Source organism: Dermacentor andersoni, chromosome 8 (assembly GCF_023375885.2).
Source record: "Dermacentor andersoni chromosome 8, qqDerAnde1_hic_scaffold, whole genome shotgun sequence".
Taxonomy (NCBI): Eukaryota; Metazoa; Arthropoda; class Arachnida; order Ixodida; family Ixodidae; genus Dermacentor; species Dermacentor andersoni.
In genome coordinates, this window is record NC_092821.1 from 117,067,833 (window position 1) to 117,092,331 (window position 24,499).

Here is a 24,499-nt window from a genome sequence, read left to right on the forward strand (position 1 = left end):
CTTGCTGTTTTCGCCGTCACCGAGTTGTTCGCTTGCTTTAGGGCACACGTTCGCCGAATAAACTCTAAGCTTACCGATGACGCAGTGTCCCCTTTCTGTCTGCCCGCGTGCCAGACAGTTCGCCGTCACCTACGTGACATTTCGTTCGCCGTCACCTACGTGACATTTTGGGGGAGGCGCTTATGCTTCGAACGCCCCCACAGAGCCGTGACACCAGCCCAAGTGCTTCTGGAGCTGGCGACAGGGAAGACAGCTCCAGAGAAGACAAGAAGAAATCCGGAGCAACCGCCGACTGCAAGGGCGGCCGGCTGAATTGGGACCACTACCTGCCACTGGTCGCTATGTCAACCGCCGCTCGACGCCGCCAATGCAAGCCGCCACCACACCTGTGCCATTCGTCATCCAGCAGCCACGAGTACCTCCGCTTTTTAACGGCCCCACTTGAGAGGACGTACAAGACTGGCTGGAGCATTACGACCGAGTTGAAACCTTCAACAAGGGGTCTGACGAAAACAAACTTCGGAACGTCTTCTTCTCTCTAGAAGACTCTGCTAGAACCTGTACGAGAAGCAGGAGCTGGCCATCACAACGTTGGCTGCTTTCAAGAGGCACTGATTTTCAACCTTCGCAAGTACTCTACGCGAAGAACGAGCTGAGGCCTTGCTTCATGTATCAGTATGGACATGTGCTGAAAACTCGCGTTCGTTTGCATGTCCTCCTTGTGTGAGTTTTTCGCAAGTACCAAAGGGTCCCTTGACTATTTATTTAGAATATCAACTTCCTTGCGGACATTTATATTTGACAACGGGGAAGTGAAGTAGCTGTAGGCGTACTGCTTTCGCTCAGTGGGACTCGGAAATACTCCATGAGGGAGCTCTCTTTTTATTCTTTCGAAGCTTTGATAAAACAGCAATCGGCGCAGCGAACGCAGCGATTAGATGAGTAGTTGTAATGGACGCCGGAAATGCTTTGCCTCTGTTGTCCTAACTGTGCAAAGAATAACAAAATTTTGATAGATGGAATTTTCCAAAATTTTCGGGGCGGCTTTTTTGGCAAACAGGGAGGCAGGCCGAGCTCAGTGCTGTAAAAATTTTAAAATGTGAACGGTCACGCCGAGTTGAATACTTTGGACCAGTTTGTTCGTGTTAAGGGAAAAGTCGAAAAGTTGAAATGTTCTGTCTAATCAATCTTGAAAGAAAGCTCGCAGGGAGCACCAGAAATTCGGTCGAACTATTAGATCAGACGCAAATACCCCGCGACGTACTTCGGAACGAGTTTTGATGATGGCCTGTCGCGGCGAGTACTGAAAGGAGCATGCCGCGGAAGATACTTGCCAACCAAAACACGTCTGCGTCAGAACTATGCCTTGACGAGTAGCGATTTAGACATGGGCGATCTTGTTCTCACGGGCCATTTCCACCTGACAAAAAAGCAGGTCTGCATTTGTACCACTCCCACCGTTCTCCCTCATCTAGAAATTATAATAGAAAGCAATAAATTTTTCACACGGCCTTCTGATACTAGGGACGAAATAGGTCCACCTGACCTTTCGTATGATTTCCACAGACGCCACGATCGTTACGCTTAAAGGCTTTTTAATAAAAAAATTTGCCGCATCAGAAGCACTCTTGAATTGTAGCGTGAAGTGGCACAGACAGACTAGAAGCAGACAGCGCTTGTCCTCTGCTTCTAGTTTGTATCACTTCGCGCTACAATGATGGTACCGTACCAACTCGCCCAACTTTCTATCCAAGAGCACTGGCCTATATCACTGCAGATGCGTCAGTAATGTCTGCTTTTGTAAAATCATTCACTCACGCTTGCAGGTGTACACGACGGTGGGGGATTGTCGAGCTTTCTACGGCTTGTACAGTTCTACTGTGAACATTCTCTGCAACCAAGGCGTCAGGCTGTACGTAGGTACCGTCTTTCGAGTATGCTAATTCTGTACTATAACCACATTGCTGGTTAAGAATACAACGGTGATGCACCTGAAAGAGAGCATGCGCACTTACGTAAGATAGCCCAGTTCTATGACCGTAATTTATCCTAAATATCGAATGAAGAAATGGTGGCACAGTTAATTGAAACCTTTTTCATTGTTTGAAGTGATTTTTTTTTCTGGTCGAACACATGCAAGCCATCATGAGGCGTTGAGATCCGATATCCGTAAAAGTTTCTCCAGCTTGTCGTGGCATGAAAACCGCGGGAACGAATGAAATCGCGTCTGCACGGAATGTCCACCATTAAAGGATAGAAATCAATCACGCTAAAACAGCTTCCCGTCAGCGTGATCGCTACCGCACAGTCTGGTGAATTTGAAGCAGTCAAGCCTTTGTAGGAAACATCCGTGCCTGAGGGCTCACTGGTGGGGCTTGAACGTGGTCTGCATTCGAGTTCGAGGTAAACCATTTCTCCTTCCGTGGCATTGTCCGTTGTTCGCCGGTGCTTTGGACGGTTTGTTCCAGTTCAGCGAAAAGTTGAAATACCGGGGGTTGCCTGCTGACATGTATCTCGATAATAGTTCGTTGCATACAGATAGTAATAGTTTCGGTTAACCGTGGGCATCTGCACGTGCCGTCTATCCGCAGCGGCCCAGTGTCTCTTGCATTCTACTGTTACAGCCAATTAGGTCACGTGTCCATTTCGCATCCTTGGCAGCCACATTAAGACGGGGACGTAATGAACATTCTCAGTGACGAGCGCAGGATCCCGGGATAAAACGCTCGTTGGCGATCAAACTTTGGGTGCCAGTAAATGAATTTAGAGTTGGTGGAAAAGAACGCCTTCACTCTGACGGCGTCTGTATGTTGCTGTGGAATGGGCGCTGATATTATCGCAAGAAACCAGGAATGTGGAGGACGATTTCTGACCTAATATAAAACCTCAATGTTGATATGTGAATGCGACAGCACAAACCGACACAACTTTTCAGTTTTTTTTACATTATATTCCTATGGCACCTTTGCTTTCCATCTGTGAATGTTTGCAAGTATTTTCTTTTGTGCGCCTTTGATGCATACTGAATTACATGCTTGAGTATTCTAACTTGTTTGAATTATGCGGTAATTTAGTTTCATCTGAACTTTGATTTTGCTACGCAAGGTGGTGTTTGCGCATATTGGAGCGTTTGTTGCGTTTTTAAGAAATTGTATAAGAGTAGGTCCCTTTCCCGCTCCACCACCCCATGTAATACCCTTGTCCAAAGGTCCTCTAGAGGTATTTTGTATAAGTAAATAAATAAATAAATAAATAAATAAATAAATAAATAAATAAATGAAACGCCCCGTCTCATACAACTCAACTATCAGCATTGTAATTCAAGATACCAGAACCTCAGCTGGGCTTTGAGAATATTGCTAAGGGTATAATGGTATTTCTAAACACTATTATTATTGGAAAAGTAACCATTAGGTATTTCTTAGTCGCGATTCTATGGTAAAGATATCACACAAATCCTGGCCTAGATTCCCAATTGTCTTCAGGAACACAGCATTGCTTGAACATTACAAGCATTTATGGTGACAATATCGTGAGGTGGGCCACGCCGGAATTTTTTCTTGTGTGGCCTTTGTGCGCTCGACTTCACGCGTCATAGATGCCTCTCCACGATGTGTTAATATGAAAGTGATCTCCGAAAATGAAGTCGGAACTGGACCGTCTCGAAAGGCACCATAAAACATGAGATTGTAGTGAAGAAAGACAAAACACTTTTCTTACACTGGTTTAGGATGCATAATTCTGCTGTACAGAAACTCATTCACGTGTATCTTGGCGTTACTGACTTAAGATGAAGCCTGGTAGTGTTGCAATATCTTTGGTAGTTCACGTCATCAAGACTCATCCGTGGGGTGCTAATTGTCTTAGTATTGACATTCGCAGAACAAAAACCTTAACACGGACACCGACTAGTTTCAAGAGTGAAGGGTGGCGAAGATGGCTCCGCTTCTGTTGTTGAGGTACTGGAGGTTCCAATCCCGGAATTTTTTAAACCGACTTTATCCCGAACAACACCGTCATGTCTGTTTTAAATGCGTAGTCTGGAATGTCCCTCATACTAAAAATTCGGACCACTTTAAGCGATGGACTCAACCCACTGCTTTTGCCATTGTTGTTGTCTACTCATGGACTGCATTTAAAAAAGCAGCAATGAACGGCTGTTGGGGTTGCAATTGATTGTACCCATTGCTTAGAAGAATTTTAGTTTACGGTGCGCGGCATTGTTGTTTCATTCCCTAAGAGCCCCTGTATATGCATTACATAGTTTGCATATTAATAGAAATTGTCGGGAACAGGTATCCATAGTCAATTTAATTGAGAAAGACACAGAGAAGCAGATAGTCTAGCGTTGGCGGTGGTGGTGGGTTGAAGACTGCTGCACAGCGGCGGTATTTCAGTCGTGGAAGAGCCGTGCCAGAAAGAACGGCAATTACAGTTGGAGAAAATGAATGTAGGAAAATTGTGCCGCCTGCAGTGACTTCTCATTGTTTCTTAGAAATACTTGTTCGCTTTTTACTCTACGTGTCAACAAGCGAAGCTTGTAAATGTGCTTGCTGTATCATACTTCGGCGCTAATACTTCGTTATCAGCGTGCAGTTGGTCACCTTAGTCATTCTCACCTTTTGTCAACGAGCAGATACCGACGTTCTGAGCGCACTCCTAAGCATCATTGAAATCGACAATCACTGAAGTTCTTGCTTTCTTGCTGTAGCTCCTTCAAACAAACCAATCAGGCAAATGCGCATCATTTGGCCCGGGTGAAAGAAAGCAAACAAGCGAAAGGGCTACGATCGCAAAACTGCATACAGTTTATTATAGTCCATAGACCGCCACTAGAGATAAAATTTGTCTCTGCAGCAATGTAGAGAAGAGTCAGCTAGGTTTAACTCGCAAATGTCAGCTAGGTTTAACTGTCAGTTCAACAGGGGCAACCGCTGTACTTCTGCTCCGACTCCGATCTGCAGACACAGTGACACAGTTTCTGTAAGTCAATTTGCCAAGAGAAAGTATGTTGATCTTCTCTGAGGCCGTCCAAAATTAGCAAGTCTGAATTCACAAGCCCAAAATTTTGCTTCTACTGCAGGAATTCATTAAGGAAAGCGTAAAAGCGTGGGCAAAAATGTGGCAGGATATCGAGGCCTCCAGGAAGAGAATCCGTGACCTGGGCCTCGGGACGAAAAGTGGCATGACATACGATGTCGCATGTTTCTTCGATGACGTCAAAATAAAGGTGAGTCGTGGCTACATGCTTCTCCGCAGAGCTTCTTCACTACAGACGCTGCACGATACATGGTCTTTGAAAACGTCAAACATTACAAAAATGAACATTTACACGTTTTATATGAGATGCGGCTCTCATTTATGGGTAATAGTCAGTACCAAATTTTAGAGGTATTTATTTTGAAGCTCATTATTTACATAAAGTATTCATTATATACATATATGTGAGAATTCCTAGAGATAATTAGGACTACTGAATGAGCCACAGGTAAAGGCCAACTGTGACAATTTTGATTGGAAGAGAAAAGAAATCCAGAAAGTGCTTATGCACAGGAGCCCCATGCAAAATTTTACACTGGAAATACGAAGGAAAAGGTTATGAGGAGCTCGCACAATAAGACATCGCCTTCGCTTCGGTGTTCCATATAAACTCCAAGTGCAATACAATCGTAGCCGCTCGCCGTGCGCTGCATGGGTGAATGCGAGCCTGCGATCGCGGTTCAATCTCGTGCACGCAAGGGAGGGGAACGGGCAGGAAGCGCACCGCCTTCCCTCGCGCGCTAGGCTCCAGGGAAGGGCAGTGAGGGTAGGAGGCGCGCCTGCTACGAGGCGCAGTTTCTTAAAGCCGTCTGGGATGGACACATAGTCCGCCGCTCGCTGTGTTTTTACGTCTCAGATCGTGTTGATGTGAGCGACAGCACGAAGGTATTGACAAAAACCAATTACCACTTAAAAATGTATTTGTGCTAGTTTTTAATAGGGATGATGATTGTGCGTTATTAGCAATTTCCAGCAGTAAACTTTAGTGCACCTCAATCCTCTACTTTTTGATATTGAGAGAAAGTCGTTGCATAAACCCGTGACATATATTCATCTTAGAACTATCTTGAGAAACTGCGATAAGCTATGCGTAGTTAGAACACGTCTTAATGTTATGTGGATAAATTCGAAACTGCTAATACTGCATAGCAGCAAAATATGATCGAGCTAGTTGACTTTACAAGACCGCAGCCCACGCGTAAGTCAGACAGCTTCTGCATTTCTTGCACCGTTCTTCGTCGTTCACCTCCATTCGTGTCCTGCAGCTTTCAAGTCAGGGGAGGTGGGTTGCCTCGGCTAATAATGTGTGCCATCGCGTGAGGGATTTCACACCATGTGTTCTTCCGCATTACGGTGTCTTCTGCAGCTCTTCGAGTATAAGGACAAGCGTTTTGGTCCCACCTACTCTAACGAGCGCCTAGCATGGCGCTCTTTGGCCATACCTGGCCCTTGCGCCATTAAACGTCAAACATCATCATCATCATCATCTAAAGACAAGTGTTCGTGAATTGATTGTAATGGGAGCGACACCATGTTAAATATTTTACACCATTTTGAGTGTTTTGGTTTTCGCGCTCCCTATGGAGTACCAGTGACTTTGCGGCGTACAAGCCGATACATGTATAACCCCCATCTGCTCCAATGCTATTAGGCGCTCACAGTAAGCTGGGAACCAATAGAAATGAATGTAGGCAGTGGGCGTGGGCTCAATTATCAGTTATGCAGTCTACTTGTCACCTCTTCCGCGGTCTGCAGTTGCGACCTATAGAGCAGACCGACCCTTGCAATAGTCATTTAGAATGAGGCGCATCAAACCCATCCCTTTCCTATATTGAAAATCCGCAATGCCAGCTGCCGACCTTTTGTACTCTGAATCCCTAAGCCTAGTCCCTACTGGCCGAAGTGCAATTCAACCTGCACCAGATCATCTGGAAGACGGCCCGGTACTACAAAGGGGACTCGTAACTATCACCGGAGGTGCTCAACAAGCTCAACGTATTCGCCCAGCGTTTGGGCGTAAACCAGTATGGTGCCTCAAGGAAAACATTGTAATGCGCATATCATGACTGCGCACCTGCCCAGGTCTGCAGCGCCTTTGACGAGTGGTGAGTTTGGTGACAAAATTTCTTCGCAGGTGTTCCATCGAATACGACAGTTCTTTGCCCAAGGGGGCATCGGAACTTCTCCCGGCGTTCTAATAAGGTGACCCTTCCTACAGCGCCTACCTCCCTTTTGGCATCGTCTGTCCTTCCCCAAAGTACATTCGCATTAAAGATTTTTGGTGACGTTCTTATAAGCGATGGCTGCATGGCCGATTGCTGGCTAAGATTCTGATGTGCGCCTCAGTTCTGGCCAGCAAATGCTATCAGTTAACCTCGAGTCTCCGACTTCCGATAGTACGAAGAGTCAGCTGAACTGTATTTGGTGCATGTTGAATGGAATAGAATTAGTGCAGAAGACAGGTATGTAGTGATAACGTCAGACACAGCGCTGATGTCTGTCGCGAGGTATATACCGTATTCGCCACTTTTTGATTTCCTTCGAGATATCCGTTGTGTAAACATTCGACATATAGTACCAGAGATATCGTAACATATATTATAATGCAGAGAACAGCTTGTTTTCTTCGAACGACGCAATTACCGTTCTCGCTGTAGGTGGCGAGTGACTTCATCCCGTTGGTGTCGGTGCTGTGAGTTTCTTGGTGGGTTGTAAAGTGTTTGTGACGGAATTCCTTGTTCATTCTCGGTCGAAATACTTGCAATTCTTGGTATCGATTTTCTTGAACAATGCGGTGCTTCCGTGGACTGTGATAGCGGCGAAATATTGTTCAACGAGTTATTTATAGCAGCACTTTCCGAACAGAGTTCGCGTTTCGAAGACCGGGCACACTCAGTGTTCTTTAAGTGATTCCACCGTCATCGTGCCTGACGCCCCTTCGCATTTCTTCAACCATAATTTAATTTAATTTAATTAAACTACTGGTGACGCTGCTTGTGTTTACCTTGTAGTTAAGCAAGTCAGCATAAACTGTGATAAAATTATATTTGTGCCCTGTTCTGTAGCGTGCATGACGAAAGAAGCCAGTACACTGTGGGCGCTGATGTGTTCCGCCAGACCGATTGTCGTTCCGTGCGGTATGAAAATCTCTCCGTTTGATGAAACCTCATTCAGCTCAATAGCAGCACTAACTGGAGGCCTCACTACAGCTTGCTCGCCTCGTGATAATAGCCATATTGAAGGGCTACTGCTCGGTATGATCAGCAAGGCTCTCTGTGGAACGGAACGGCAAGCACTGGTACCGGTTCTTTCCTGGCAAGTTGTTGCGTTTCACTTTAGACATGGAGATGCACTACTTCATTTACCATTGTCCCGCGCTCTCCACAGAATAAATACCGGCTCAGCACACTCCATCCGCCAGAAGCCGCGCCGAATGTTATCCTCCGAGCGCAAAGTGAACAAGGGCGACGTTCTAGAGTATTCTAGCCCATAGGATAGACGAAAAAGGATGTCTATCAGCTACTGGCACTCGATGACGTCTTCGACTGTTTACACGCTGCTTCTTATTTCTCAACACTTCATTTGCGATCGGGTATTAGCAGATAGCTATGCACCCTGACGGCAGGTAAAAGACCGCTTTGGTGACTCCAGGGGACCTATTCGAATTTAACGTTATGTCTTTGGGGCGTTCCAATACTCCTACAACTTTTGGAATGTTTATAGACAAAGTGCTACATGGTTTAAAGTGGGAGATATGGATGTGTTACTTGGATGGTGTTGTAATCTATGGCCGTACGTTTGAAGATCATAACGACCGCCTTAGCTTAGTTCTCGTCTGCGTTGCAAACGCTGCACTGGTTCAGACCTAAAAAAAAAGATATCGGTTCGGCGAACGTCAAACACTGGTCCCAGGGCACTTAATCGACAAGCATGGTTTTTGAAGTAGAACACCATGCTCACATGAAATGTTTAATAACGTCAGCAGCCCTCTTGCGTCCCTTTGATCCATCTTGCCCGACTGAAGTTACTGATGCTAGTGGAATCAAGATAGGAGTGGTGCTTGTATAACGTCACTGTGGCGCAGAACGTGTCATCGCATATGCCAGCCGTTGCCTGAGCAAACTTGAACGCAATTATACAGTTATGGAGTAGGAATGCCAGGCAGCTGCTATCCCTGTACAGACGTTTCCCCGTTATCTTTCTCGTGGAACATACAAGACAATCACCAACCATCATTCTTTATGCTGGCTTGTCGGTTTGCGTGAGTCCTCTAGTCACCTCGCTCGTTGGGCGCTGCGCCTTCTGGAATACGACTTTGTGGTGTCGTATAAGAGTGGCCGTCCTCACGCTAATCCAGACTACATCTCTCGGATTCCGCTTGCGACTACCCCCGCCGTGGTTGCTCAGTGGCTGTGGTGTTAGGCTGCTGAGCACGAGGTCGCGGGATCAAATCCCGGCCACGGCGGCGGCATTTCGATGGGGGCGAAATGCGAAAACACCCGTGTACTTAGGTTTAGGTGCACGTTAAAGAACCCCTGGTGGTCGAAATTTCCGGAGTCCCCACTACGGCGTGCCTCATAATCAGAAAGTGGTTGTGGCACGTAAAACCCCACAATTTTTTTTTGCGACTACTGATTGCGATGCTCAGAATTTTGACTTCTCGCTGCTGACTTGTACGTTCATTGATGCGGCAGACTTTCAGCGACAACAACGCAATGATCTTACCCTCGATCCGCTTTTTCTCGGCGCCCGTACTTCTCAAGGCAGCGGTAGCTTTATTGTTCGTGATAAGTTGCGTCGGAAAACTAAATACTCCAGGCATGCCATGTGCTTTCAGCTTGTTGCCGCCGAGAGTCTTCGCTCTGACATTCTACGTGCCATGCATGCCGATGCGACATCGAGCCATTCCGGCTTCGTACGAACGCTACACCGAAAGCAGGAATACTTTTACTGGCCCAAGTTGTACGCAGCAACTAGGCTCTGTGTCTCTAGTTGTGAACCGTGCCAATGTCGCATGGAACCGACCACCGCTGCCCCGGGTCTCCTTCGGCCATCGACACCGCCCAGTACGCCGTTTGAGCAAGCAGGCATTGAACTTTTTGGCCCGTTCCCGTTATCTAACAATAAGAACCATTGCATAATTGTCTGCGTGGACCATCTCACACGGTAAGCAGAAACAACCATACCCTCTTCCACCACTGCTTGCGTCTTTCTGCTGTGTTCCGTGGTACTTCGTCATGGCCCACCGCATGTTATCATCAGCGACCAGGACAAGCAGAACGCTGACCAGCATTCGATCCATGCACGTCCCCTCCAATCACAAGAACTGCGACGACAAACTGCCCTTCATCGCTTACCGATACAACACGGTAAAACATGAATTCACCAATTATGGCTCATTTTATATACAGCGTTACTGCAATGCCTTCTGGGCACTTTCGCACCCTTGATTCTGCACAATGGCTATTCTGTATCGAAGACGTTGTGTCTCGCTCAAGAAGCCCATCGAATAGCTCGTCTTCGTACTGTGGCCTCACAAAATCGTCCGAAAGAGGAATACGACGGCCATCCCGAAGAACAATCGTTCAAAAAAGCTTGTCACAATATTCTCTTGTCACAATATTCAGGTCCACTTGTAGTTGTGAATCGCTTGACACTCAGGCAATCACTCGCCCCCTGCGGAGTGGTCGGCGATCAAGCAGAGCGCAGCTGGATCGTACAGCGCCTCTCGTGGTCGTTCTTTCGATCCTTTTGTCTATGTATGCGTTGTAGTCAAGCTTGCAATGGAATACCACCTAGCCTGTACCCATACCCTGCTTCATATTGCTCACGTGAAACCTTTAAACACTACTCTGCCCATCCTGACTCACCCTACGGGATTGTGGGGAAAATGTAACGGAGATACGAAAGGCAGTGGTGAGAAAAGAGGAGGAAGAGAATGAAGAGCTCCGGCGGCTGGACTGCGCTGCTACCATCGTCCATCTCCTGTAAATAAAATCATTTCCTCAAAACTCTTCGTAACATATTGTTTCTAAAGCATCCTTCCAATCTGAAAACCTCTAATGACACATATTCCACATTTCCTATGACATCGTGTGAACATTTATGCTTTGTGTGTTCTCGTATGATCCCATAGGGTTATTGAATATGTGTGATGAGTACGGTGTATCAAGTTTTGATAGGATTGTAGCCAGACAGCAGCACAATCACATGCTGGACGTATGTGCACGTTGCAATTCTTCCAAATAAGAAAGGCATTGTGCTTCAGGTGCCATGAGATGACCTTTGATGATATCCCCTAACTATAACCTGTTCTCTCTCTCCTATTTCTCTCAACATGGTAGAAGATTTACAGAAGGTGATTCGAACGATGGCCGAAGTGTTGCAGCTCGACGCAGCCTTCCAAAGTCAAATTGTGAGAACGAAAAAGGCAGTAAAAACCTAGAAGTACTGTAAGAAAATACATAGTAACACAATCCTGGGTGGCATGACCTAGCCCCGAGAGAATAGTGCTGGAGACACAGGTCATGCACTGAATCTATTTGCTAAGTTTCTGATCTTTTGTCTGGGTTGATTCGTGCTACACAGGCATATCTACGATTCCGCGCCAACTTACCAATCTTTCAGTCATTCTGACTATTCACATGCCGAGTAAGCGCAAGGAAGTAGCATCAGAAATACTTCTGGATATGAATACATTTCCTCTTTATCAAATCGTGGTGTTTGTAGCTGTACAATGAATTTGTAACAGACAATATACAGACGAGGGTCCCAAAGTCAAAGACTGCAACGGGACCCTCTAGACTGCAACGGGACCCTTTGTACAGCTCTGTAGTAAATATTGCAGGCAGGCTCTTAGAAAAGGAGTTCATTGTCTTTCCTTAATGTGAAAAGTTAAGTGCACAAAAGACGGGCACAAGATCATCGAGAAGCACAAAACATACATCGGCAATGAAGTGAAGGTTGCTAAGACGCTCGTCTCTTAAATGCACAGAATAGGCGGCGTGGCGCTGCGTCGGCTCTTCTTATGCAATAACTGACTGTGCATGAAGCATTCGAATGTAGGGGCAATTACCTACTATTCCCTTCCCATGAATGTGGGAGCGATGACATTGTCACCAAAGCTGGGGGCGACGATTTCGCACGCCCTTCTGGCGGGTCTTAATCCCTACGCCAAATTACGCACAATGGCAAGTACTTTTCATGCTGTCTAGGACCTGTGTGTAGATGGTGTCCAGAATTCCCCGTATAGGGGACAGCCTCGTCATCAAAACCTCATAGCCAGAGCAGTGACTACGTAGGAATTAAAAACTCCTTTGACTGATTGCTTGTAAATTGCCGGTGCGCATGACGCTTCTGCTATTGTATTAGAGCCGGTCTGGGAACAAATTATGCAACAAATTATGCAGAAACTGACGACATTAATTAGATGCATCCATGCAGCAAGGAATTATCGATAAGATATATATGGTTATGCCTAATCTCGTTGTTGTTGGACGACTGAGCCGCACAGTTCGACCACCGAGTGGTGATGACATAGACTAGCCTTGCATCGTACTGAATCTTACTGATCTATCAGTTTAGTAATTACAGCCTAAGCTGAAAGCAATGGATTCCAGTCAATATTGAAGCACATTCCAGTAAACAAATACACTGTGGAGGTGGAACGGCTGGCCCGCCTCGACATTCCCCGAGCCAATGATAGTACAGCTGAACTTTAGCAAGCCACTACAGGGTTGTGCGATTATATATATTCGATATACTACGCAATTGTCCTATACTTTTACATCCCAGCCATGGCATCCGCATTTTGACGGGAGCGAAAGGTACAAACGCCCGTGTAGTTGGATTTAGGTATGCGGTAAAGAACCCCAGGTGATCAGAATTCAACTGGAGTCCCCCATTAAGACGTGCCTCATAATCGTATTGTGGGTTTGGCACGTAAAGCCGCACAATTGTTATTCAGTTGGTCCTATGTAGGAACAGTGGTCCTAGGCTCCAACTTACGAAAAGTAGAAGAGCAAGGCGCTGTTTATTTCTGTGTTCATCATCAGTATTCTTCTTTCCAAAGTCTTAATTTGACTGCGTAAATATTTTCACTCCAATATGTCTCCAAGTTTGTTAACTCTAACCTTCCTCGCGCTTCATCAATGCTGATTATCACCTCGAAGAGGCTTGAACTTGAAGGAGAGAGAAAAAACTTTACTAAACCTATTAGAGGACCACTTTACAAGTATTTTAGCTTATTAGTATTTATCCGTGAGTAACCTATCTGTGAAAACGCATTAAGTAATGTTTATTAGCCAGATTAGTTCTTAGCCTTTCTTTATTTAAACAATCGCATTTTGCGACCTGTCTGTTAATGGCCCTCATTTAGTTGGTCTCGTTTATTCTAAATGTCCGTGTGTAGTTTTCCTGCGGTTACATACCACGAATCCAGAAGGAGTATGTTACCTGCCGATCTAGATGGCTAGTAGGTGGAGTCTTGCATCTTAAGCAAATGGTAGTTTCAATGTACGAATTATGGCCTTGTCAATAAACGTGTTTCTCCAATTTGTGAACACCACACAATTCCGAGAACGTGGATGCAAATTAATTTGAACTGATTTTACAGACCCCGAGGTGGCGCCCCCCTTCCCCATAATTCTACTCTTCCTTCCAATTTCCATGAAGTGACAAAACGATTTCGGCAACGTCTGTCGCGATTTATGAAAATTAATAAAAATTACCGAAGTGGGCCGCATTGCATACAAAATCATCTGATGGTTTGATAAAAGCATTAAAGTTTCTCTGCTTTTGGTCGTTTACAGTTGCGCAAGAATCGATCGCTGTGCAGTTCCAGTACTCGCGTGCAGAACAGCGCTCGAAACAACAGTAACGTCACGAGCATTGAAGTTGTAGAGCCCCAACTCAATGCTTCCCCAAACATCCCTACTTATGGGGAAATCAGTTAAATAACGGACACTGGGTTTACCGTGTTCGTCTCTTATTCGGTCAAGATCCATCGTTACTATAGAGATGCATATATAGGCCAGACCTTCGTTGTCATCATGTGGCGACAAATAAATACCTATGTCGTGTACACACTACCAAGGGCTGTTGAAATGAGGTGTTGAAGTCCACGATCTCCCTCCTGTGTGCTCCCTCATAGAATTCATCAAGGAACGTGCATTTTAGCGATCGTAAAAGAGATGAGGAAGCTCGTTACGGCTCAGCAAACGCCACTAGTTATCGAAACTATGTCGTTTCGGCAATGTGCTTTCGAGAGCTCAACGCGCTAACGCATGCCTACCATGTGCTATTTGTGGTGTGTAATTCGGACTTGGTTTAATGTGCTGCGAAGTATTTGTGGTTGACGGAGCCTATGCATGCATTTTTCGGAGGCCACAGCATACAACGGGGCAGGAGACGAGCACGAAATGTGCATGGCACTGAAGTTATTCGTGAGAAGATGGCGATGTTTGTCAAAAAGTCAGTTGCTGTCGCAGTGTATGCGTTCAAAACTGGAAGACGCCATGAATTGAGTTTGCCGGTATTTTTTTTTTGTTGGGGACATAGATGTACACCGGATTATTGATTCGCTTGTACCGGTTCAGAGGAGCGTCCCGTAAAAAAGTTGCAATTGCTGATACCAGCTCGCGTGATGCTCTCAAATTGAACAATGCCTTTACTCGATGATCATATCAGTTCAGAGAAACTTGTTCAGAGTATCTTTGAGATGCTGTCACCCCATGATGCTCATATCACAGTTTATGCCATATGCGGCGCATTGATTTTCAGGCAGTGATCATAAAGTCCGAAGAAGAACTGGAAGAGGCTGCTACGCTAGAAGGAAAGAGCATGGACGTGAGTGCCACTTAAATCATTAAACCTTCGTCAAAAAATGGTTAACGAGTGAGGAGACTATGTCGCTTTACGGTTCAGACTTGTATTGGTATTTACCGTAACTTTTTATATTTGCTTAGAGGGATAGCTTGCGCTGGTATTTTAATGCTTTTATTTCACTGATGACCGAATATTGGTGTCTTAAGAGAGGCGTCTTTGACCGAACGCCAGGACAAACCTAGGTAACCACATTCTACCTTGCCACAAGGTTCATTCTTTACCTAAAGAGGATGTGAAATGCTGTTTCAATAAAATGTAAGAGTACGTTTTATTGAAGTATGTTCTCCGCGAAATAATTATTGCGTTTCGTTTGCCAAAAGAGGAATAACTGAGACTGAGTTGGCCACTCCTTCGAGCCGATGACTGTGCAATGCCCTTCACAGAAAAATTCCACCAAGCGTCTTATAACAGCGTCTCGGGGCCGCTAATGTTGGAAGAGAAACTGCAAAGTCAGCGATCACTCCGCACCAGTCTTAGTTATGCGTTTTATGCAAAACACTGGCTGCGGCTTACCAAGGACTTCATTGCGTTTAGATGGAGCTTCTTTTGTGAGCAAACTACTGCTTTAAGGAAATTACCCTTCGAGAGCAGGGGAGATATTCTGGTGGAGTCCGCCTAGTGGACATGTCCATTTCGTCTGCTGTTTAGGTTCTGATTGGCTGAGCCACTAGAGGCGCCACTGCCAATCAGCACTTCAGCAGACGAAATGAACATGCTCCTCTAGGTGGACGCTTACAGAATACCTCCCCAACCTCGCACACCCACACCCCCGCATTTTCTTTCTGGTACAGCGCCACCAAGTGAATGGACAGATGGTGGAGCGAAATTTATTCATCTGCATCATGGCAATAAATTCTGTCGTGCCCTCAACAACCGAAAGTTTCTTAGTGCGCATTTAGGATGTTACCGTCGCCAAATACTCGGTCGTTCTGGAATAATGTAATGATGTTCTGGTTTTTATATGATTTGTTACATGTTGACACATATGTAGGTTGCTTAGCTCAAAAAGTGAATTCTTAGCCGATTTTGTATTGTCGCGCTACGACTTGTACTTTTGTTTTGTTGTTCCAAGATCTGGCGCCAGGTCTGATTATTTTACGTGACCAGTTATTGCATTACCTGCTCACATTGAAGCGACGGTGTGTGTTCTCGACTCAGTACTGTTATCCCCATATCTTGTTGCGACTTTAACTCGTTCCAGCTCAGCAACATTCGCCATGGCATACGCGAGTAATTGAGAATGTCGTATACGACGTGTACATCCATGTCTCGGCACCCTTCTCATGTCATACCCTGTGAGGCGTTCTTGAGCGGCAAATAATTATGATGATTATGATGTTGATTATTAGTGGCCGTATTGAGAGGCGATCCAGTTCTGATTCAGGCGAAAGTGTCTGCCGTTGTCGCGGTTGTAACCTCTGGTATAGTAATTTTCCTCACACGCACAGGTTCGAACAATAAAATCTCTATATTTATGTGATTAATTTCCTTCGGCGTCGCATTTTTCACACAACATTGCTGTATGAAGTTCTCTTGCCAGCGAATGTCGTCAGATTGGAGATGAGGCGTAGCGGATTCTAGCTGACATAAAATCATCTTTTGTTGTCATCTCTCGCTTATATGAACGCTTGCCTCAAATTAAAGATGATTTCGTGAAACACGTAACATTTGTCTAGTAGACAGCCGACGGATCCTAATGTTGATATATGGTAAGAATAAGTTCGGATAGAGTGCTTGGTGAGAATATATTCATATAGAGTGCATAACACTGTATGGTATGAAAAATGCTAACCATACGAAATAAAGGCTAAGCACGGGAAAACCGCCGGAAGGCACAAATGGCCAGATAGTGCAAGTGCCTTAGTCGTTGTTGTCCGGATGTTTTCGACCGTATGCTTCAACCATTACGCTGGAAGAATGTACCATGTCTTCCAGCTTTCCGTATTTTTTGCGTACATCCTACTGGCTGTATCATTAATTTTATGTTAAGGGTATGGTCGAAATAGTCCTCAGACTCATAGGCAGAGCTGCCGACTTGGAAAGCGCCCACCTATCTGAGCTCTCAGAGACATAAACGCTTTCCAAGTCAGCTCTTCTTAACCACCAGTACTCTACGCAAGTGAGAAAGGGATCACCTCCATATATTTTACGAAATTATACTTTATATACTTATGAAATCCTTAGTGTCGTAAAGGTTGCTTCTCTTGGCTTAGAAAAAAAGCGCTGGTACCATATTGCGTGATAACTTTGCATGCTGATGCGACATCGTCAACTTTAATGTCATTTCGCTGTATTCGTCATTACACCTCACGTGTGTATTTCGTCGTCCCCAAAGGTACATCGCTCAAGTATACTTTAGCGTGAAGATCTAGGGGCGCTAATCAAAATATCCGAATTACTTATCTTCCATTCAGTTACGTGCAAATTCAACTTTACATCCAGAGCAATAATTTCACACGTAACCCCGCCCGATTTAATTTCGAAAAAACAAACAATTCAGTGCGACGATATTGAAACAAATGGTGTCACTAAGATGCAACCAGTAGAAACTCTCAATTTATTGGTGCTATACCAGGATTATCACCTAAATTACTGCAAACGCACAATGGATGACATAAATTATTGTGCGTGTGAATGCACGGCATAAAGCTCCCTGTGACTCATAGATGTGACTCAAAGAGAACGTGGCCCAATGGGAAAGCATGCAGTCGAGACTGCAAGGTTCCACCGACAAGCTGCTCGCCATCTTCGCGAAGTCGATGACCGGCTAGAAGAGCGACGTCACGCAATTCAGCTGCTTGTGCTGCTAAGCCTGAGGATGTTGGCTGTGGCGGTCGCGTTTCTATGCCGACAAAATGCAGAAATGTCTGCGTGCCTCACATTGAGAGAGAGAGAAGCGAAGAGGGAAAGTTACGGAGGTTAACCAAGGACGTGCCCGGTTGGCCACCCTACATTCATAGAGGGAGTTACTGCCATATAAAGGGAGGTGATCAAATTTTTTTTCGCAGACCCCCACTACGGCGTGCCTCATAGTCATATCGTTCTTTTGGCGCGTAAAACCACAGAACCTGATTAAGTTTAGTTTATTTCACTTTTACTTTCTCCAGGCTGATGCAGCAAAAAGTGGATTCACTGAACTTCGAGTGGTAAAAAGTAGTGCCGAGTTTCTCATCAGAACACCAGGACCGGTAAGCGCGCCATTTCCGGTCATTGCTTCCCGTTTCATAACTATGCATTTTCTGAACGCAGTAACATCGCTCAGCCGAGGTACTTCATATCATCTGTTACGCAATTATGCTACATTGTTGGAAGCTGACATGGCCGCGTCTGTTTTTTTAATTGAAAAATAAATTGAAACAGTTCCATACAAAAAGCGGCGCTGCGCACAGTATTGCCGAAGACAAATTACCACTTAAAAATGTATTAGTGCCAGTTTTCATTAGGGATGATGATGGTGCGTTATTAGCAATTTCTCGCAGTAGACTCTCTCGAGAAACTGCGATAAGCTATGCGCAGTTAGAGCACGTCTTAACATTATGTTGATAAATTGCAAACTACTAATATTGCATAGCGGCAAAATGTGATTGAGCTAGTTGACTGTACAAGACAGCAGCCCACACGTAAGCCAGACAGCTTCTGCATTTCTTGCACCGTTCTTCGTCCTTCACCTCCATTCGTGTCCTGCAGCCTTCAGTGAAGGTGGGTTGCCTCGGCTAATAATGTATGCCATCGTGTGAGGGATTTCAGAGAATGTGTTCTTCCGCATTAGGGTGTCTTCCGCAGCTTTTCGAGTCTAAGGACAAGCGTTTTGGTCCCACCTACTCTAAAGACAAGGAAGTGTTGGTGAATTGATTGTAATGGGAGCGACACCATGTTAAAAATTTTACACCATTTAGAGTGTTTGGGTTTTCGCGCTCCCTATGGAGTACCAGTGGTCTTGTGGCCTACAAGCAAATAAATGTAGAAACCTCATCTCTCAGATGCTAGGAAGCGCTGACAGCAAGCTAGGAATGAATAGAAATACAAATAGGCAGTTGGCGTGGGCTCACTTATCAGTTACGTCTAGTTGTCCTCATCTCTTCCGCGCTGTGCAGTTGCGACCTATAGAGCATACTGACCCTAGCAATAATCATCTGGAATGAGGCGCATCAAACCCTTCCTTCTCCTATATTGAAAATCCGCAATACCAGCTGCCGACCTTTTGTACTCTGAAACCCTAAGCCTAGTCTGCAATTCCACCTGCACCGGATCATCTGGAAGACGGCCCGGTACTACAAGGGGAACTCGTAACTATCACCAGAGGTGCTCAACGAGCTCATAAACGTATTCGCCCAGCGATAGGGCGAAAACCAGTATGGTGCCTCAAGGAAAACATTCTAACGCGCTTACCATGACTTCGGAAGGCACCCGTCTGCAGCAGCTTTTGACCAGTAGTGAGGTTGGTGGTAAAATTTCTTCGCAGGTGTTCCATCGAATACTACAGTTCTTTGCCCAAGAAGGCATCAGCACTTCTCACGGCGCCCTGATTAGCGGACTCTTCCTAGCGGACTGTCCTTGCCCAAAGTATATTCGCATCAAAAAAATTGTTGGTGACGTTTTTGTATGCGATGGCTGCATGGCCAATTTCTGGTGAAAATACTGATGTGCGCCTCAGTTCTGTAGGTTGGGGAGCAAAGGCTAAAGGTTCACCTCGAGTCTCCGACTTTCGATAGTACGAAGAGTCAGCTAAACTGTATTTGGTGCATGTTGAACAGAATCGAATTAGCGCGGAATATATGCATGTAGTGATGACAGGCACAGCGCTGATGTTTGTCGCGAGGTATGTACCGTATTCGCGGCTATTCGAGTTTTTTTGAGACAGCCATTGTGGAAACATTCGACATATAGTAGCGGATATATTGTAACATATTGTAATGGAGAAAACGTTGTTTTCTTGGAACGACGCTATTACCTCTCGCGGAGTAGGCGGCGAGTGACTTCATGTCGTTGGTGTCGGTGATGTGAGTTTTTAATTGGCTTGGAAAGTGTTTGTGACGGAATTCCTTGTAATTTCTCACTTTTCACACGATTTAATTCTTGGTATCGATTTTCTTGAAAAATGCGGTGCATCCGTGGACTGTGATAATGGCGAAATATTGCTGAACGAGTTATTTATTAAGAGCACTTTCCGAAAAGAGTTCGCGTTTCGAAGAACAGGCACACTCAGTGTTCTTGAAGTGATTCCACCATCATCGTGCCTGACGCCCGCTCGCATTTTTTCAACTACTGTGACGCTGCTTGTGTTGACCTTTTAGTTAAGCAACTCAGCATAAACTGTGATAAAAATCTATTCGTGCCCTGCTCTGTAGTGTGCATGACGAAAGAAGTCTGCACATTGCATGTTCTGAGTGTTCTGCCAGGCCGGTTGTCCTTCCGTGTGTTATGAAAATCTCTCCGTTTCATGAAACCTCACTCAGCTCAATAGCAACACTAACTGGAGACCTCACTACAGCTTGCTCGCCTCGTGACAATAGCCATATTGAAGAGCTACTGCTCGGTATATGAATGAAGCCTGAACTAGACCGCCTTGGAGCGCACAGGAAACATGAGGTTGTAGTGAAGGAGAAAAAAAATTATTTTCCCACACAAGTGTCGGATGCATAATTTTTCTGTCAAGAACCTGATTCATACGTATGTTGGCATTCCTAATTTTAAGGTCAAACTTGACAGTGTTGCGATATGTTTGGTAGTTCACGTCATCAAGACTCATCCGTGGGGTGCTAATTAGTATTGACATTCACAGAACAAAAACATTAATGCGGACACCGACTAGTCTAAGTTTCAAGACTGAAGCGGGGCGAAAGATGGCGCCACTTCTGCTGTTTAGGTACTGGAGGTTCCAATCTAGGAATTTTTTAAAACCGACTTTATCCGGAACAACTCTCAGGTTTGTTTTAAATGCGTAGTCTGGAATGTCCCTCATACGAAAAATTCGGGCCACTTTAAGCGGTGGATTCAACCCACGGCTTTTGCCAACACTTACGAGTTTTAACCCTTCTTCAGGTCATTTAACTAGGCGCTATAAATAGACAATGATAATGTTTTTGTAGGCTAGTGGCCAGGAATCTTCTCAGCCCTAATTACTGAACCCTTTTTCAACAAACGTATTGTTATCCACTCATGGATTGCAGTTAAAAAACGCAGCAATGAATGGCTGATGGGGTTGTAATTGATTGTACCCATTGCTTAGAAGCATTTGTTAGTTTACGGTGCGCCGCATTGCCGTTTCATTCCCTAAGAGCCCCTGTATATCGATTACATAGAGTTTGCATATTAATGGAAATTGTCGGGAACATGTATCCATAGTGAATTTAAATGAGAAAGACGCAGAGAAGCAGATCGCCTAGCGTTGGCGGTGGCGGTTGGTTGAAGACTGTTGCACAGCGGCGGTATTTCAGTCGTCGAAGAACCGTGCCAGAAAGAACGGCAATTGCATTTGGAGAAAATGAATATAGAATTATGCCACCTGCAGTGACTTCTCATTGTTTCTTAGAAATGCTTGTTCGCTTTTTACTCTACGTGGCAACAAGTGAAGCTCGTAAATGTGCCTGCTGTATTATACTTCGGCGACAATACTTCGTTGTCAGCGTGCAGTTAGTCACTTTCGTCATTCTCACCCTTTGTCAACGAACAGATACCGGCGTTCTGAGCGCACTCCTAAGCATCATTAAAAACGACAATCACTGAACTTTATTTCTTGCTATAGCTCCCATAATCAAGCCAATTAGGCAAATGCCCATCATTGGGCTTGGGTCAACGAAAGCAGACTAGGCAAAGGGCTACAATTTCAACGCTGCATACAGTTGATTATATCCCATAGACCGCCGCCAGAGATAAAATGTCTCTGCAGCAATGTAGAGAAGAGAGTTAGAAGCACCAATCACTTGGGATACATTCGGCCGGTCCCTGACGCACTCTACTATATTTCAGCGATGGGGAAGCCCTCCTCATTGGAAGCCAGAGATGGGTGTGACCTAGCCGAATGTGGATTAGCTCGCCAGAGCAATCCACAAGGTGTGGTTGCGACGGCCATTCATTGCACCGAGTCAGGGCCATCGCTGACGCCACGCTAACAACGAGGGGCGACATGAGGCACGTGACTGGCATTCGGCCATTCCTCGGAGGCGAAATTTTGAGGTCGTAGGGAAGACCAGCTCCAAGTGGTCTGAGCAAACGGCTCTGTGAAATCCAGCCGAATGTTATCCAGAGCTCGATTTAGCCCAGCCGAATGGAATTCGCGCTGCCAGAGTGTTCTAGAGTGCTTCAAAACGACTAATGGAATATACCATTAGACGTACGTGCCAACTGTGCAAACATTTTCGTAATCTACGAATTTGAGCCCATTCTACGATGTTGCGAATATCACGCGATGTTCTTCAAAAGACAGTTGCCGAGAAAAGCCTTAAATGTGTTTAAATATGGGCCCGAGTAAAATGGCAATATAATGCATTAAAAAAAGAAAATGGGATGGCCCGTGCTCTGGCCTAATTTTTGCCTACAAGACGCAGTCTGTCAGTGGGGAAATCGCTGCCAGTAAGTTTATTGCGTATAGTTGCTAAAGCAGGCGAATTCGTCGTCAGCAAAGCTTCTGAAAAAAGTCAGTGTTATTTGAAAGCCTTATGTTGCTTCTGACTCTCTCGGCTGCGAGGTTTTTTACTTCTTCTGCAGGGAGTGTATAGCTAAATAATTGCTAATAAAGGTCGCATGAGGGCAACACAAGCTTGTGTGCTCATGAATGAAACGCACCCTTTGATAATGCAGATTACGTCACAGGCAATGTACTGTTTTTCAGAATGAGATCAGCAAAGGTGCCGAGGACATCGAAAAGGCGTCCAAGCTGGCGAAAAGAGCCTTGATGTGAGTTGTCTCAAGCACTAGCGATTTGTTTGTGCAGAAAAGGAAAGGCACCGTCCACAATATATATATATATATATATATATATATATATCCCCCCGCAGGGGCGTCTGCGTCAGCAGGCGTTTGGTGTGTGGCGACACCACGTACCCGAGCACACGAGGGTTGGACCCTCCCGCGTGTAGCCGTGCGCGGCTTAGCCGTGTCCGGGGAAAGGGGGATCCTGGAGGTTGAGCCGATGCCGGGTGTTCGGACCGTTAAGGCCCCCCGGCGGAGGCAACACACCTCTTTGGCCTCTGCTTCACGTAGACGGCACCCCCGGACTGACCCACCCGGGGGAAATCGGTAGTCGCCTTTTCCTGTCCTCCTCTCCAATCTTCGTCTTTCTCTCTCGCCTTTTTCATCTTTCCTGTCTTCTCTTCACTTCTTATTACTTCCGTATTTCCTTGGCGGCAAGGGTTAACCTTGTGCATTATGCCCAACCTCGGGTATAGGTATTTGGTTATAGTGGGGATGTACCGCTGGCGTGCGCAGAACTGAATACTTCCCGTCCTGTGTCGTCCCCTGGTTGGGCTCCATGGTGGGTGGCGGCCATCCCTGCCGAATATTAATATGACTTATGGAATCAAATTTCCCTCCACTCCCTGATCGCTCCTTCAAGAGGGGGCGCACCGAAGGTTCCTTCAACTTCTTCATGAGTCACAAAGAAACATTCCCAAAATACCATGTCATTCACAGTCAACATGAAAGCAAGACAGTTCGAACAATATCTCCTTTTGTTGTGGCAAAATCATTGGCAAACTCCATCGGCCCAGGTTACAAAGTAACTAAAATGGGAAGCGGCGATCTTCTTCTTGAACTTCGTGACAAGACACAGTACAGTAAATTGTCAAAACTAATTGCTTTTGGGGACATTCCAGTTTCAGTAGGCCCACACAGATCTTTGAACACTGTCCGCGGTGTCGTCTCTGAAGATGACCTGCTTGATCTTAGTGAAAGTGAGCTACTTGAGGGATGGCAAGATCAAAATGTAGTAAAGGTCCAGAGAATAACGATTAGGCGCGACGGCAAGGAAATCCCCACAAAACACATAATCTTAACTTTTGGAACTAGCACTTTACCAGACTCAATAGAAACAGGATACTGCAAACTCCGTGTAAGACCATACATACCTAACCCACGCCGATGCTTCAAGTGTCAGCGGTTCGGGCACGGTTCACAAAGCTGCCGAGGGCGCACTACTTGTGCAAAGTGTGCATCAAACGAGCACTCATCCGACACTTGCACTTCCACCACCCATTGTGCTAACTGTGACGGGGATCACCCAGCGTACTCTCGTTCTTGCCCATCCTGGAAAAAAGAAAAACAAATCATCGAAATCAAAATCAAACTGAACCTTTCCTTCCAAGAGGCGCGCAAGCGCTTCTCGATGAACCAGTCTAGTCCGTCTTACACCGATGTGGCGCGCCGGGGGGCAGCGCTACATCCTTCGGCGGCCGCCCAAGTCACACGGAGTGTGACGGCGGTCACGCCATCAGCCCCCCCGGCTGGAACAGCCAGCGCTGTACCGGCCCCCACAAAGGAGGACCAGCAGACCCTCGGGCCTGTTGGACCCAAGGCCACTGCGCGTGCAGATAGGCCTACCACCCCCGCGAACGTGCCCGCTGCGCAGGCGCTATCC

At 45.7% G+C, this 24,499-nt stretch overlaps 1 protein-coding gene and 2 long non-coding RNA genes across 3 annotated transcripts in view; 1 reads left to right on the top strand and 2 right to left on the bottom strand.

Annotated features, from left to right (window-relative positions):
- LOC129384331 (uncharacterized) overlaps nt 1-24,499 on the bottom strand; it is a 119,505-nt gene that overhangs the window by 30,122 nt on the left and 64,884 nt on the right. The gene's annotated exons all lie outside the window — the stretch shown is intronic.
- Nucleotides 4,786-22,820, bottom strand: LOC140219853 (uncharacterized). Its single transcript, XR_011896115.1, has 2 exons — nt 22,711-22,820; nt 4,786-5,278 (listed from the first exon to the last, which is right to left on the bottom strand). It is a non-coding gene; the product is annotated as an uncharacterized lncRNA (long non-coding RNA).
- The window catches only part of LOC129384330 (uncharacterized), a 463,248-nt gene continuing 443,868 nt past the window's right edge, over nt 5,120-24,499 (top strand). Inside the window, exons 1-4 of the transcript XR_011896111.1 lie at nt 5,120-5,230; nt 14,821-14,886; nt 18,033-18,113; nt 22,757-22,821. The gene's annotated coding sequence lies outside the window, so the exon portion shown is untranslated. The remainder of the gene's footprint in view (nt 5,231-14,820; nt 14,887-18,032; nt 18,114-22,756; nt 22,822-24,499) is intronic.